We start from the raw sequence: 15,914 nt of genomic DNA, 5'->3' as shown, positions 1-15,914 counted from the left end.
AGATGGGCTGCTTGCCTGGTATTTCTTTGGATACTGCGAATACTCATGCATGTTTAGGCGATAGGGCAATCCCAATTTCTTACCGAAAGGCATTCAGATACACTTTTTGTCCTTATTTCAGTCTTCTTAACAGTGATTAGTGAGATTCGACCAGGTGGATGGCATAGAAAGAGCCATAAATAAAGATAAGCGTGCTTTATTCCCTTCACATAGGAATGAGTAAAACACAAAAGTAAAGCTTCTTCTCACAGACAGACGCTCTGAGCGGGTGACCGTTTCAGACGTGCTTCACATGGGCTTTTCGTATTTGTGGCATTTAGTGTATTTTTCAACGTATGCCTTCGGATTTCAGCTAGAAAGATCGTGAACACTACCAGAGTAGGTGGAGTGTGTGTATTCTTAGGCAATCACCGGACAACCATTTCTTCACCGACGGAAATTCGCGCTGTTCTGATGTGTTCGGCCCACCGCGTTGGCTCGGCTGGAGTATGGCCGCACCGGTGAACGGTTGCGTCCTTGACTAAGCCCGCTGCCACCATGGACTCAGTGAACGCTTCTGCACCATTGAACTCACTTCAGCGACTGCAGCAACCCACGGCAGCAGTCGTAGCCTCTCGTATGGTTGAAATCGCAACAGAACATTGGAACACCAGCTCAACGAGGCCTTGATCACGCCCGCCACTTGGAGCAGATGCTGCGGCAGCATTGGTCAGTTCAGCGCCCTCGACACAGACGTAACTCACTACAACAAGTCCCGAAGACAGCATGGATCACGAGGACAGCGAGCCATCGAAGTCAGACATGGTCAACTGCCGCAGATACACAATGCGAAGACTCAAGGGCGAGCTGCGGTTAGAGTCGTTGAGTAGGCCTCACTTTATCGTGCTCGTCCGGCCGGCAAACCAAATGTCTATACTCTCCAAGAAAAAATTACCCGAAAAAAGAGTAATGGAGCCCAATAGGGGCGCGCGATAAACGGATAGACCGTTGAAGAGAAACCACACAGGTAAGCGCGCCGTGTGCAAACCACAGTCTATCAAACACGCTCAAAAGGGATGAACCACCCGGCGAATGCAGGCAGTGCGAAAAGCGTTGCCAAGGGCACTAGCCGTCCTCCTCCTCTCCTGGCTCAGTCTTTCTCCGTACTTTGCTGGCGACGGCTCGCGTTGCGTCACGCTCGGAATGCTCTAACACGGCCGCCTTGATTCGGCGATCTAGGAATTACGACGTGATGCTTTTGCGTACGCTTGGATAAGCGTGGGCTGCTGCTTTTGCGTTTCGCTGCACCCATGAATTCTGGATAAAGCCTTGACACGTCACCACGCCGCGCTGTATATCTCTGGCTTCAAGGTAGTCACGACCAACACACGACAGCAACATTTGGGAAGGCCAACATGGTAGCCGAGAAGACAGCAGGCCTATCGGATATATACTTCAGTCCGACTCAGGGCAGAAATCAGTGCTGGATTCTTTCGCAAGTAGGTTATCATTTTTTATTCTACTCTATTTGTCGCGTGTGCGATACGGATCGCGCTTGCTGGAATTGGGCTTAGTCGTGTTGTATATCGCACGCACAAAATGCACCGCGAAGGTCAGCTTGCACGTCTGCAGTTCGCCTGTGCTTTGCGACCACCTGGAAATTAGCCGCCATGGCTGTCGGCCTCCCGTACGCTCGCTCATCGAGAGCTCGCCTGTCTTCGCCGCCGCGATGAGCTTGGGCTGACGATATTGGGCTGAGACCTCGTCGCTGGGTTGGAATTCGTCAAAAACACGTTGCGGGTTCTCGTAACGAGCTTGGTTGTAGCATGTCGCGCGCTGTAGGTGCACCAGCCCGGGCTGGCGGGCCTTTCGCTAGCGTCGGACCTCAGTGAAAATTGGTTGCCATTACAGTTGGCTTTCCCGTCCGTCGATCGCAAGCAGCTTGGCGCCATCCGTTGGCCGGGCGGACTCGCGTTTGCGCGCTGCACTCGCTCGAGTTTGTGTAAATGGGCTGCATTACCGTCGATTTCTATGGCGCTAGCTCCAAATCACCATGCTTCTCCTCGAGAAACTGAACTCCCGCATGAAAGCAATCGAGTGGGCCTTGGTGCAACAAGAAGAAGTAACTATGCAAGATCATGAAGGAAACGAACGAGAAATCCCACAAATAAAGCGACTGCAGATGAATACAAGACGAACTAACCGCGCGCCCACAATCGCAGCAGGAGGGGCTCGGAAGTGAGTGGTCAATATCATGACAATTTTTAACATTACATGCATACAATTGAACTGCAGGAGTATCTTTCGGAGTGTTCAAGCATCAAAGCATCAAGTTCGACATACGAACTTCTCATCATTATGCTTCAAGAAACAAGGGCCCGGTCCAATCTCGCAGCAAAATTATCCGACATTCGCCTACCCAACTGTTACTCATTCAGCCAAAACGCCCTCTGATACTGCCCCTTTGCTGAAGGGGCAGGTGACAGTATTAGTTAGCAGGTAATGCACTGCAATACTTATGAGAAGCACACGAGCGAGCAATTAGTACAGGGAGATTTTGGTGGTGAAGCTCGCTCTGCCAGGGAAAGGTAGGCAGCAGGCACAAGTGGTCTCATCAGTCGGCTACGCCCTGGTCGCTGCACCACTTCACAACGTGAATTCGCGTGAATACAGCAGCTTTTGCACGAGGCCAAGGGCACTCTTATCATACTAGGTGGAGACTTCAATGCCAAAAGTTATTTCTGGTGATTCGCTGCTTTTGATTTCAGATGACGCCTTCTTGCTGTTCAACTGGAATCATTACCGCTTTATATTTGCAACCAAATTGCGGTTCACACCAGGGCTGGGATGCATGCAAAGAAGATCGATACAACTTCAGACCTAATGATCACCACCCCTAAAGCAGCGAAGAGTTGAAAGATTCACCCTAACACATGGTCAGTGATCATTACTCCAGTATTTTTTCTATTATTTAGAAAATTCGCGAGCAGCAAGGACATATTCGGTCTATAAACTGGTCCCAGTTTCGGGATAGTTTCGGAGCGAAATTGGGAACTGTGAAAGGATTCGCACAACTCTTGCGCAACAACCTTAGCGCTGCCACAGAAAACAACGTTTGGTGAGGAAGGTGATGAAGCCGTTGACCAGTGTATAGTAGCTGTAGAGAGAAAATCCAACAAGCTCACACAACAGTACAAGACCAAGGTCAGACGCGACCAGATTCTGCATCCTATCTGAGAAACTTTCAATGCTAATAAACAACATGATGAGCTACTCGGAAAAATAAAACCATGAAGCAGCCTTAAGGAATTCTTCGCAAAATGCTTGGCAAAAACAAAGCATCCTCATCAATCGAGAAACTGGCATTCTGATATGACAATGACAAGCACGAAAAGAAAATGGAGGGGCATTTTGAAAGCCAGATTTACGGCACCTTCTCCACTCGAAACGCCAATAATATATTTCACAAACACAGACCTAGATTCTCCTTTCACGCTGGGAGACCTTCATGCAGCATTAAAACATGACAGATGTGAGTCTTCACCGCACCATAACAAAATCACTAAGAAAACGCTACGCAATCTGCTGAAGAAGCTGAAAGACCCAGCCTTCCTAGATTTCATCAACAAGTAGTGGACTCAGATAGTAGTTCCTGTAAAACTGCGTCTGTCGATCATCAATCCTATACCAAAACCAGCACACGACCCTACGATTATAGCCAATCTCCGCCCCATATCGCTTACACTAGCCAAATGTAGAGTGATTGAATGGATGATCCATACGACGATTACAAACTATATCGAACATAAAACCCAGGTTTCTACTCATCTCAAGTCAGCTTCAGACCCAATATTGCAACGCAAAACAGCCTGTGGTTGTTTGGAAGTGTCTTAAACCAGAACTAACGATGTGCAGTTCCCCAATATATTTTGGCTGTTGGCGTACAGAAATATTTGATAACGCCAAGCAGGACCACAACCTCAGAAATCTAGCAAAAAGTAAACCCTAGCGAATGAACATTTGAGTGGATAGCTATTCTTTTGGAAGCGATACCAATACGACTTCGTAACGATGCGGATATAACCCGTACTACTTACTACCACAATCGAGGCATTCCTCAGGGCTCTATTTTGGGTCCTGTACTTTTTAATGGTGATATGTAGACGGTAGCCCAAGAACTGAAATCGAACCCTGGTGCCCAGTATATCATATATACGGATGACATAATCATTTGGACAGTAGCGCAGGACCATGGTGCGAATATTCAGGATATGGCAAATGAACTTCAAGCTGCTGTTTCATGATTAGGCCTGACTTTGACGCCAGAGAAACCTCAACCGATCTGCGTTAGTGTTACATGTAGTGCCCTCCCACCTGAGCAGGTGATAACACTGACACTAGGAGCTCATCAAACCACAGCAACGCACGGGCCTATTAAAAGTTCAGAATTCTCAAACGCAGATGTAATACAGGCTATCTTAAGACAACCTAGGTAAAAAATGACGAAAGCTACTAAAAGCGATAGAGCGCATCTCTCATAAATTTGGCGGAGCCCGATAATACGCCTGCCCCACCATTGCCTGATCAATCGCAATTGGTCGAAATCGAAGTCGCAATCAATTGCAACAGTGGCACCTATAACGCTGAAAAAAAGCGCCAAAAACCTTGAAGGTTTTCACCGACATGTCCTCCGGCCTATTACTGGACTGCCGAAGTTTAGCATTGCACCAAAACTCCAGGATCTTGTGCCTGTGCACCACATTGATGATATTTTGAGAAATTCTCAGACATCCGTACTCAATATATTGCAATTAAGCATGGAAGGACATGATGCCCTGCTTTAGGACACCCGACGGGTCCACTTGGAACTGCCGGACACTGCTAGAAAAGACACTGTCCTAGTCTTCCCTAACCTGTGCCACTCCAAGACCCCTGCACAACTCGCAATTACAGCCTCTGCGGCCAGAGAACAGCTGTCTTAGCGGCACAATTCGTACACTCTCAATGCCATGTTTACTGGTGCCGCACTCAGCGAACAGAGCTTTGCTCTAGCATAGTAAAAATCCTCGACTGGTGAGGCCAAGCGCAACACGTGCAGAATGGACTACATGACGCCTACACAAGCAGAGGTTTTGGACATCTGGACCGCCCTTCAGAATAACATAGCACTGTCAACTATTTACACAGACTTATTTGAGGCGTTAAAGGCATAGAAACTCAAAATACAGAAGATGTCATCCGTAAAATTTTGCTGCACAAAAAGAAGAACGACATTGACACTAGAGTTGTCTAGACACTGGATCACGTGGAGATTCAGGAGGAGGTAACAAGGTGGCACACACTCTTGCTACCTAAAAATGCAGATCTACTTTATCTTCTCCGACATCTCCTGCGGGCATTTCCTGAGCTTGGTGGCCACCCCTAAGCTAATATGTCACCCGGCTCTCATTTTGAAATGGCACGCCTTTGGTGCTTCCTCAAGTACATTAACCGGGAGCAGCTGAATATGTCGGAACCTCCTCCTCACCCGATTCCAGAAAATATTCATTAACAAAGTACTTGCAAACGCAGGCACTACCCCCCCATCATTAATAAATACAGACTCTTGCGGACCGGAAGAGGGGGCCGGAAACCTTCATCCCTGCATATGTACCTTATGCCACTCCTAATGCTTGGCCAACAGGGAACACCTCATTCTACACTGTCCTGCACTACATAATTACCACAAGAACAACACAATTTCGCTACATCACGATTTGGAAGCGCTTCAAAGGGACACTCTCGGGAACCCTCACCAGCTTGTCACATTAGGGTGTTTTGGCATTAGCAACAGCTTGGCGCGCGTGAGTTAGTGTGTGCCTTTCTCCCTCCCCCTCCTCGACCTGATCCTAGTACGTCCCTTTTCCTAATAAAAGAGTTTGTCTATCTATCTTCTTACGAAATATTTCATTATTTACTGTACATAAATAATAAAGACCTTGTGAAATTTCTATTGATTTTGATAGCTATTGTACCACTTAACGTGAATGCATTCGTGTTGACAATTAGTAATATATCTGCACTCTGACGACTAAGGTCCCTCTCAAATGAATAAACAAAACAAAGCCTTGTAGTCATACATGCTTGTAGTAGGTATCGTAGCTTACGGTGAAAACGTAACCAAAGAAAGCGATGTGAGAGCCAGAAGAGTGTGACTGATTGGACGCTTAACTTGGGCTACGGTCACCTACTCGCAACATGTGGGAGTTATTGAACACCACTTCCCGGCCACAGGAAAGCGCAACGCGTGTCGTGTCTTGTGTTTAGCCTGCCGCGACTATTTGTGGAGCAAGCGCATGTAGGGAACACGAAGTTAAAGCCATGCACTGAGTTGGAACTTTATTCTAGTCCAAAGATGGCAGAAACTGGACAGGACCGGAGGCCCGCTCGCTCTTCCAAGATGCTCCACTCAGGATGGCGCCAGGAGCTGGAGCCTCTCAGCGATGCACCGGAACTTCTCGGCGGCAAGGAGTTGGGTGCTTAGTTCCGTGCTGCTCGTGGCAGCTTCTCAGGAGCTTTGGCCTCGTTCTTCTGACCGTACGTTCAAAAAGCACAGCCGCTCCAAGCTAACCCAAAAGAGGAAGATATATAACAGGTGCATCTCACCGGCACTTACCTACGAAGCAAAAAAAGTGGTGTACAGAGAGGGTTCGGTCTAAATTGAGGGTGGTGCAGCCTGTGATGGGGAGCATATGATGGGGGTGACCTTAAAAAACAACAAGCGTGGAAAATGTGTCAGGGAACAAACTAGGGATAAGGATATGGCCACATTTTCTACTCAAGTTTCGTGTTGCCCGTTTCATCTTCAGTAATGCTCAGCTGACGTCTGTTCGCCGCTGACAGTGCCAGCGTCTTGCTGTAATCTGGCTTTCCGTTTACCGGCCACAAGGTCAGCCAGCAAAAATGTTTCATCTGAACATCCAGTCTGCTTCCTTCATCGACGTAAGAAACGGGTGACATCTGATTGATGTGCTTTCCGGTCCTTGTACTAAACACTCGCCTCCAGTCGTGAGCCAAGTCCACACCGTGAAGGAGACGTCGACACCGACTTCGATCAGTGAGCTAGCCACAGGCAGCAAGGACTACATCCAGAGTATGGTGTTGTACTCGATCAGACTCGGAAACCGAAAACCATGACAAATACTGCAACAACTATGACTACATCTGTACCAACGTCCGCAATGATCGAAATGCAGCAACCAAGGGAGCCCCCGACCTTCCGCTGATCATCATTTGAAGGCCCCGAGTCTGGCTAGAGAAGTATGACCGAGCGTCTCCCTTCAACAAGTGGGACCGAGATGAAAAGCTACGTCACGTGTACTTTTACCAGGAGGACGCAACAAAGACCTGGTTTGAGAACAGAACGTTCACCATGACAACATGGGACATCTTCTGGACCAGCTTTTGGACGTGTTTGCAAGCGTCGTACAAAAAAAGGGCCACTGCTTTCCTGAAAACACAAGCGGGACATTTAAACAAAAGCACGACAATCTTGAGGAAGAGGTTGTCCATGTGTTCCGCCGCATTGACGCTGACGTGACAGTAGAGGGCAGAGATACGTGCGCTCGGTAACGGTTTATTGATGGAACGCCACTTCTTCGTTCTTCTTCTCTAGTGGCTCTGTCCTAAGCAAGCGCCGTACACGCACTCCACCACACCCTCCTATACAGGTTTTATCACACTCCCGTGGACGCGTTGCTTGAGTGCACCTCTAGAAGAGAAAGAGAGAGAGAGAGAGAATTTATTAGAAGGCGGAGAGGTCGGCCTGAGCTAGTTCGCTCTAGCCTGCTACTCTACACAGGGGATAAGGGAAGGGGGAAGAAAAGAGGGATGAAGGGTGATGATGGGGACAAGACGAGGTGGTGCGTGTGTACAGTAGCCACTTAGCGTAGTACCCTACAGTCTAGTATCTAGTCCAGTGCTTTTTTATAAAGTCTAAAACAGCCTATATAGCAGTTTTTGACACTGTTTGGTCGTTCATTGCTGACAATATAAGTGGCTTTCACTTAATGGCGTTCGTCCGATGCTTGTCAACGTTGCACATAGCATTTTTCTTTGCGCCATGTATAATGCGCCCTCACAAAATGTGAGCCAAAGCTTCGCGCACTTGGCAGCGCTCACAATTCGGGCCGTCCGCATGGCCGATTAGGTGGTTGTAGTGGCCAGTGAAGGCGACGCCGAGGCGAATCCAGTGCGGGGTATTAGCATGTCTTTGGCTGTTTTTATCTGGAAGACGAAATGTCATAATGGGGTCTGTTTATGCAGACGCTTGTTCCGGTGATCTGGTAGCGACCAGTAAGTAGCAGCGCATTCGCGCATGAGTGATCTCAACAATGTGTTGACATCACTTCGCAAATGCGGTACTTTGACGTACATAGGAGCGTTGTATATTGCCGCTCTTGCTTCGCTATCACCTGTTTCGTTGCCAACCAGGCCGCAGTGTCCAGGAATCCATTGAAGTGTAACCAAGTGACCGCTCCTGTGTGTTAGATAAAATGCTTGGATGATTCCAAATGCTAACTCGTAAAATTGCACTCTTCTTGAGTGAGAATGGATAGATTGAAGCGCTGATTTTGCATCAGACAGAATGGTCCATTTACGTGGTGCTTGGTCGTTCACCAATTTTATGGCTTCCTGTATAGCAACAAGTTCTGCAGCTGTCGAAGATTACCTGTGATCTAATTTGTACGGTCGAGAAACACCGAGTTGAGGGATCACGAAGGCTGCAGCTGAGGCGGATGAAGTTACGGATCCATCGGTGTAAATGTGCACAGAGTCGCTGTATCGGTCATCAAAATGTGCCAAGGTGAGTTGCTTGAGGGCATTATAAGAAACACGCGACTTAAATGAAATTCCACGTATGTGAAGGCACACTAGCGGTTTAATCAATGTCCATGGAGACACTGCAGTGATTACGGCAGGTGCAAAGCCTCAAGGGATCATGAGTCTATGCGTATCGAGGCATCGCGAGTAGGTACAGCCTGGTCGGTCCACTTGTAGCGAAGACAACGGGTGTTGTGCATGTTGGGTCAGCAGACGAAGGTGAACTCGAAGAGGCTCACAGCACGTGTAAACCTGCATAGGGTAGATGCGTGACTCCTCTATAGTTCCAGAGGTTGACGTGCACCATGGCAGGCCAAGGCATATTCTCAGTGCTTGTGCCTGAACGCTCTCTAAAGTACGAAAGCACGTTGCCCGCATGCTGGAAAGTACAGGTGAGCTGTGCCGTATATAGCCCACAAACAATGTCTTGTATAACTGCAGAAGACTTCTCTCTGAAGGGCCCCATCTCAGTCCTTCTATAACATAAAGAACATACACAAAACTGATCAGTTTGTTCCGTAGCACAGTTACATGCTTTTACCAGGACAGGTTGCGATCAATGACGACCCCTAAATAGCGGTGCTGCTTGACCGCGGGAATCACCGCTCCGTGAGCGAAGATTGGTTACCGCGACATTGATTTCTTCGTAAATGCCAATACAGCACATATTTCTATTGAAAGTTCCAGGCCCTGACGACGCAAGTACTTAGATGTTATTGATGTGCCTTGTTGTAGCCTTGCTCGCAGCTGTGATCGCGGTGCTCCAGATGCCCATATGCATATGTGGTCCGCATACGCACTGGTTCTGACAACTTCGGGAAGCTCAGCTTCAAGACCAATGAGTGCTATGTTAAAAAGCATGGGGCTCAGGACGGCGGCTTGTGGAACTCCACGGCTTTCGTGGTGCCTGGCCGTGTCACCGTCAGATGTCGGCATAAAAATGGAACGTCCTCTGAGATAGCTCACTATCTAGGAAGTAGAGTCGCTGCACAGGACTTCGCACTTACTGTCAGTTCATCAGTGGTATCAAAAAAGAACGAGCAGCAAAGTCGTTTCCGAAAAACGCCCTAATCACGCGACTCATCATGCCCTTGAGACAGCGTATTTAAATCTACCAGGACAAGGTTGTCAGACTTTGCACTACGAGACGGCGTAGGCCTTCTGTATAGCGAGTACACAGAAACCTTAGAAGTTCCTTCGTTTGCCGCTTCCACAGGTTCCGTAGTTGATCTGTCTGTTGCCACGCTTATTTGCGAAGGTTGGAAGCAGCGACACTGGAGCAAGGTACTTACGTCTGTGGGGTGACTGTTGACTAACAAGTGGGACAGTATTGGAGTGTCTATTGATGTGACCTCTGAGTACGGGAGTGGATGACCTTTGACTGACGCTACGATTTCCACCAGCATGCTGAGCTTAATTGCAGCATACAGCAGGCGTTCGTGCGCTGCGTCAACCAAGAACTGGGTTAACCGGTGATCAGGAGGAAACAAGGCCAGGTGCCGCTTCTCCTCAGTGTTGTCCAGCTGTTGATGCCGATACTCGTACACGAAGTAGTGAGTGACGGCCGAGAAGTCGAACTGATGTGAAAATTCTAGATGACTTCTGATCTTCTAGTCCTCTTTCCAAGGCCATAATTTCGCTTACGAATGTCATGTGTTCGACAAACTTCAACCATCTCTGTCTCGTTCAGTGTATCTCTGTCTTGTTCAACTCTGAAACGTTCACTCTTGTTAGATACGGCTCCTCTGACGAGGCGTTACGGTGAAGTATCATGATCCAGTTGGGGCGTAGAAACTCGCAGGAGTGCGTATAGGGCATCGCCATGGTGTTGGCTTAGGTTGATGTCACTTCCCTGATCGCTCTAATAATTGCATCTGTTGAGAGAGTGGACAAAATTTTCGAAGGCCATTGAGAATGATTCCGCGACAACGAAAGACCGGTACACCTCAGTGGTTTGCACGTCAATGCACTGGTGGTTTCCAGAGGGTCGTTGATACTTCTCGCCCCGAATCACCACGTCTTTGTTGAGTCAGTGATAAATGATGTGGCTTGCCAATGGCGCCCCCATGATAGGAATAGAACCCGCGTGCTGTTCTTGTTATGCGAGTTGTTAGCAGTGTCTACTTAGTAGATGCCTTGCACTAGCCAACCAAAGATAATCTCAACCGTGCATAGGTTCTATCTCAGGCGTCAATTCTCCCAATCACTGTCCGCCAATAGTTGTCCGATTCGAGGATGACGCTGATGTTGCGAGTTGGTCGATCTCCAAGTTGTGGTTCATCAGTCACAAGCATTTTGTGTTCGTGCAACTGCATCAAAAGATGTTTTCCGAGTGCTGGTATGTTCACCGTGCATATTTCTGGCGCCTCCAGAGCATTAGTTGTGATTTATGGTGAATCGAAGCGACTGTGTAGCTTGATTTTCACGGATTGGTATCGGTAGTTGCACGGTAGTTGCAATAAGTTTGGAACTGCCAAACGTTCGCAGAGACAAGTCTTCTGTGCCGACGGAAGGTAGATCGAGTCTCGTGTATACGTCATAGCGTATTAATGTCCTTTGGCTGCCAGCGTGAAGCAGTACACGAACCAACACGGCATTGTGCCTTTCCGACGCCCATTCTGTAGGCGTTTGCATTAGAACTGCTGGTGATGGAGACGTAAAACTGCTTCAGGCAGCACTGGTGATCACTGGCACGCTGTCACTTTTCGTTGTGTTACTGTTGTCAGCATTCGCTTGGTTGTATGGTTTCCATATTTCGCAAAGTGCTGCAAGGTGACAGTTTGCGCAGTGCTTGCACATAATCCGTGGTGCGTTTCGGCACTATCGTGCCACAGTGCCGCAACGCATCGACAGGCGGAAAGTGCCGCAACTATCTAGAAAAACAAACGAGCCGCCGTCCCCTTGGAAAAGCCCACCCGTTAACCTCTTTATTCCGAATCCTCGTTCTATTCAGTTTTTATCAGTAACCATGGAGAAGAAGGTTTGTTAACTAATACGAGAAGTCAAGCAAAACCTGTTCACTAGGCTGGTGCGGAATCCATCCAAAACAGTTCAAAAGCTTGTCTCGAAGGCTAGGATGATTGAGACGACGGTCGATATTCTCAACCACCAGTACGATTGCCGATTGATGAAAGACAGTGAAGCTATTTACATCCTCGGCTCCGATAACATACGTAAAACATTTCGAAAGACCGTGCGGGAGGAGCTACAGAAGCTGTTGCCTTTGTTGGAGACCTAAGTTGAATCAATTGTAGACATTGTCCGCGAAGAAGTTCATCGATCGCTTGGAGTTTATAATGTGTTACAGCAACAGGCGGAAGCTATGATCTATGCTGCTGCAGTCCGCCGTTCGTTCCACTTCCGCGACAACGCCACGACGCCACACTATCACACTACCATTGCAACACAACGCCGCCAGCGCCACGACCACCACAGCCTCAGCGTTCACCTACTGGACAGCGCAGCGCGCCAAGGAAAACGGATGTTTGGCATGCCCAGACAACCAGCCTCTCTGCTATTACTGCAGGGAAGCAGCCTGCAGGTCACGCCTACTGTCGCTGATAGTACGGCCAGATGGGCATGCGTGAATTCGCCGCCAACGGACCGCCTCCCCAGCGCTTGAGAGGCCACAGGACATCGCTCACTACATCGCGGGAACGCGAAAGATGCCCGACAATTTTTTCTACGTCCTACGCCATGCCGCTACGCCTCACCTCAGCATGGCTAGTACGGCGGCTCTACGGGGGGCTGATCTCGGAGCCTTTACTCGAAAAACTAAGGGCCACAACCGTTGGAGGTGTGGTTGCTGTAGGAGAGAAAGAGAGAGAGAGAGAGAAATAACGTTTATTGCACCCGTCTAGAGATTGACGGGGGAGGAGGCTTCGGCCTCTGCCCTCAATCATCCCCCTAGCCATCGGCCAGAATCCCTTGGGGCTCGGCGGCGGTCAGGGCGAGACCGATGACTTGACGCTGTTCTTCGGCGTCACGGCTGTGTAATAAGGCCTCCCAGGATTCTACGTTTCTACTTGCATCATTGTAGGATGGGCAGGTCCATACCATGTGCACTAAACCTGCAGTGCTGTTGCAGTGCGCACATCTGGAGTTGAACACTTCCGGATGCCATTTACTGTACAGGTGAGGGTTTGGAAACACCCCAGTTTGCAATTTTCGCCACATAATTTCCTCCTTTTTGCTCAGCTGTTTAGCTGCCTTTGCATAAATCTTTTATAGTTAATAGTGTGCGGTAATTTAGGAGTTTATAGTGTGCGGTGATTTCGTGAAATGTTTTTAGTTCGTCTCTTGTGGAGAGGGACTGCTCGCGCGAAGGCGGCGGGTCAGCGTCGATCGACCGGAAAGTCAGCCCTCGGGCGATCGCGTGCGCCTTCTCATTTCCCTTCAGACCTTGATGAGCCGGGGACCATACTAGTGAGATCAGCTCTGCAGGTACTGGTCCTTGTCTTAGAATTTTGGGGGCTATAGCAGAAATCCTGCCCATATCGTAGTTTTTAATGGCTGACTTAGAGCCGCTAACAATCACTCGTGTGCCTTTTTGAGCTATTGCCAAAGCAATCGCAAGTTCTTCTGCCTCTGTGGTGGTTGTGCTCATAGAGGTGCAGCACAAGACCAGGTCCCCGCTCTCGCGAACCACTACCGCTGTGTGTGCTCCCTTTCTTTCGTATTCTGAAGCTCCGTGTAAAGCACGCCAGATCGACCTTCAAGTTTCGCCTGCAGGGCTACAGCTCTAGCTTTGCGTCTGCCTTCATGAAACGCTGGATGCTTGTTTTTCGGCAGCGGTATAATTTTCAGTCTTGCCCTAGTTGATTTAGGTATGCTAGCGGTCTGCCTGGAACAGTCCGTGGGCTCGAATCCCAAGCGCTCCATAATTTTCCTCCCTGTTCTACTTCTCAAAAGTCTTTGGTGCTGTGACATCATGGCGGCTTCTATTAGTTCATCTAAAGTGTTGGAGACACCCAGCCTAAGAAGTTTAACCGTAGAAGTGTTCGGGGGAAGCCCTAGCGCAGTCTTGATGCCTTTTCTTAAAATGGCTTCAATTTTATCTTTTTCTGCTCTACTTAATTTAAGATAAGGGGCAACGTATAGTACACGGCTTATCACGAAAGTTTGAACTAATCGTAAAAGATTGGCTTCCTTCATCCCCGCATTCTTGTTAGAAATGCGCTTAAGGAGGCGGCACGTCTGGTTCGCACTAGCTTCGAGTCTCCGGATAGTTTCAGTGTTTTTTCCATTTGCTTGTATGCGCATCCCTAGAATTCTAACACTGTCTACGGTTGGAGTAGCATTACCATTCACTCGTAAAGCGATGTCACAACCCCTTCCGATGGGATTGTGTGTTTTCCTTTTTTGCGATGGTATAAAAAGAGCCTCTGATTTTTCTGCCGAGCATTTTAACCCTAGTGATTCGAGATATTGTTCGATGGTATCTATAGCCGCCTGAACTGCGCTTTCAATATGTCCGTCACTACCCCTGTTTATCCACAGCGTCACATCGTCAGCGTATATTGTGTGATGCACATTTTCGATTCCTTCCAACTTCTCAGGAAGTCCAATCATCGCTATATTAAAAAGAGTCGGAGAGAGTACAGACCCTTGTGGCGTCCCTTTATTCCCTAATTTAATGTTTTCGAGCGACTGCCCTCCCATGCTGATAGTGGCTGTACGATTTGAGAGAAAGCCCCTCACGTAGTTGTATGTCCTGACGCCTAGGTTTAGCGCACTAAGGTTCTTAAGTAAGGCTTCATGTTTGACATTGTCAAACGCCTTGGAGACGTCCAGACCCACAATTACTTTGGTGTCAACAGTCTTTTAGTTTATTATCTCCTCTTTAGTTGTAGCATAATATCGGACGTCGATAGGTGGGATCTGAAGCCTATCATAGTATCAGGATACAGGTTTTCATCTTCCATGAACCTAGTCAGTCTTGTTTGGATGACGTGCTCCATCAATTTTCCTACGCAAGATGTGATAGAAATGGGTCTGAGATGTTCAAGACTGAGCTTTTTCCCTGGATTAGGAATGAAGACTACATTGGCCATTTTCCAAGCTTGCGGTATTTCTCCCTTGTCCCAGCATTTTTGCATATAAGCTGCAGTTGCTGTAGGACAAACTACCAAAGATCCTCTACCACCAACGACGACACGATGAAATTTCAAGAACCTGCCGTAGCCCACATGCTGCTCCGACGTCGAAACTTCGCGGCCAGAATAAGACCTGATGAAGCAATGTGGAAGCAGCGGAGCAAACCGATGTAGCCGTGACCTGATGCCATGGCCCACCCGCAACTGAAGACGAAGAAAAAGTGACCTCCACAATCTCATCGACGGTCACAACGTCACCGCTCTCACCAACACTGGTGCTGCCTATTCCATCATTAGTGGGGCGTTTACCACCAACCAGAAGAAATTAAGTACAGCTTGGTATGAACACGAAATCCATACTACTGGAAGCCACCTTATAACGCTGCTGGAATTTTTACAACCAGTCACAATCAACAACCGGAGGTATCCAGCGAGCTTTCTTACTCTACAACTGTGCTCCAGGGAAGTGATACTAGGGACAACTTCCGGAATTGCTATGGCGCCTGAGCTGTGGATCTGTAGCACTAACTTCAGAAAAAGCGCTGCCCTATACTGCGTTGGAGGACGACGTATTGAATGTAATAGAACAGCAGGTCACCCCGTCTTTTTACAGCGTCATTTACGTTGGTACCGAAAAAACAACAATCTTTGAAGGCGTCATCGATGGTGATCAGAACCTACTTATAAACTGTGCGATTTCCATCCCATGATGCAACGCCATGCTGCGGGACAGCAAAGCAAATTTGGTGCTAACATACTTCAGCCAAGAATATAGGCACTTCAATGTTGGCAAAACGGTCCCCTACATCGACTAATTCGTAAAATCCAGCAATTCATTCACCCTCTTTGGTGCTTTTGATGCTGCTTCGTCAAGTCGAGGTTCCGAACTAGATTTCGACGTCAACCTGAGCATTTCTAAGTGCGCGCAACACTAGCTCAAGTCTCTCCTCCTGCAATTCAAGAATTTCTTGTCATCAT

The sequence above is a fragment of the Rhipicephalus microplus genome, chromosome 2 (genome assembly GCF_043290135.1).
Source record: "Rhipicephalus microplus isolate Deutch F79 chromosome 2, USDA_Rmic, whole genome shotgun sequence".
NCBI classification, from domain to species: domain Eukaryota; kingdom Metazoa; phylum Arthropoda; class Arachnida; order Ixodida; family Ixodidae; genus Rhipicephalus; species Rhipicephalus microplus.
The sequence above is the reverse complement of the archived record's forward strand: the minus strand, read 5'-3'. Positions refer to the sequence as shown.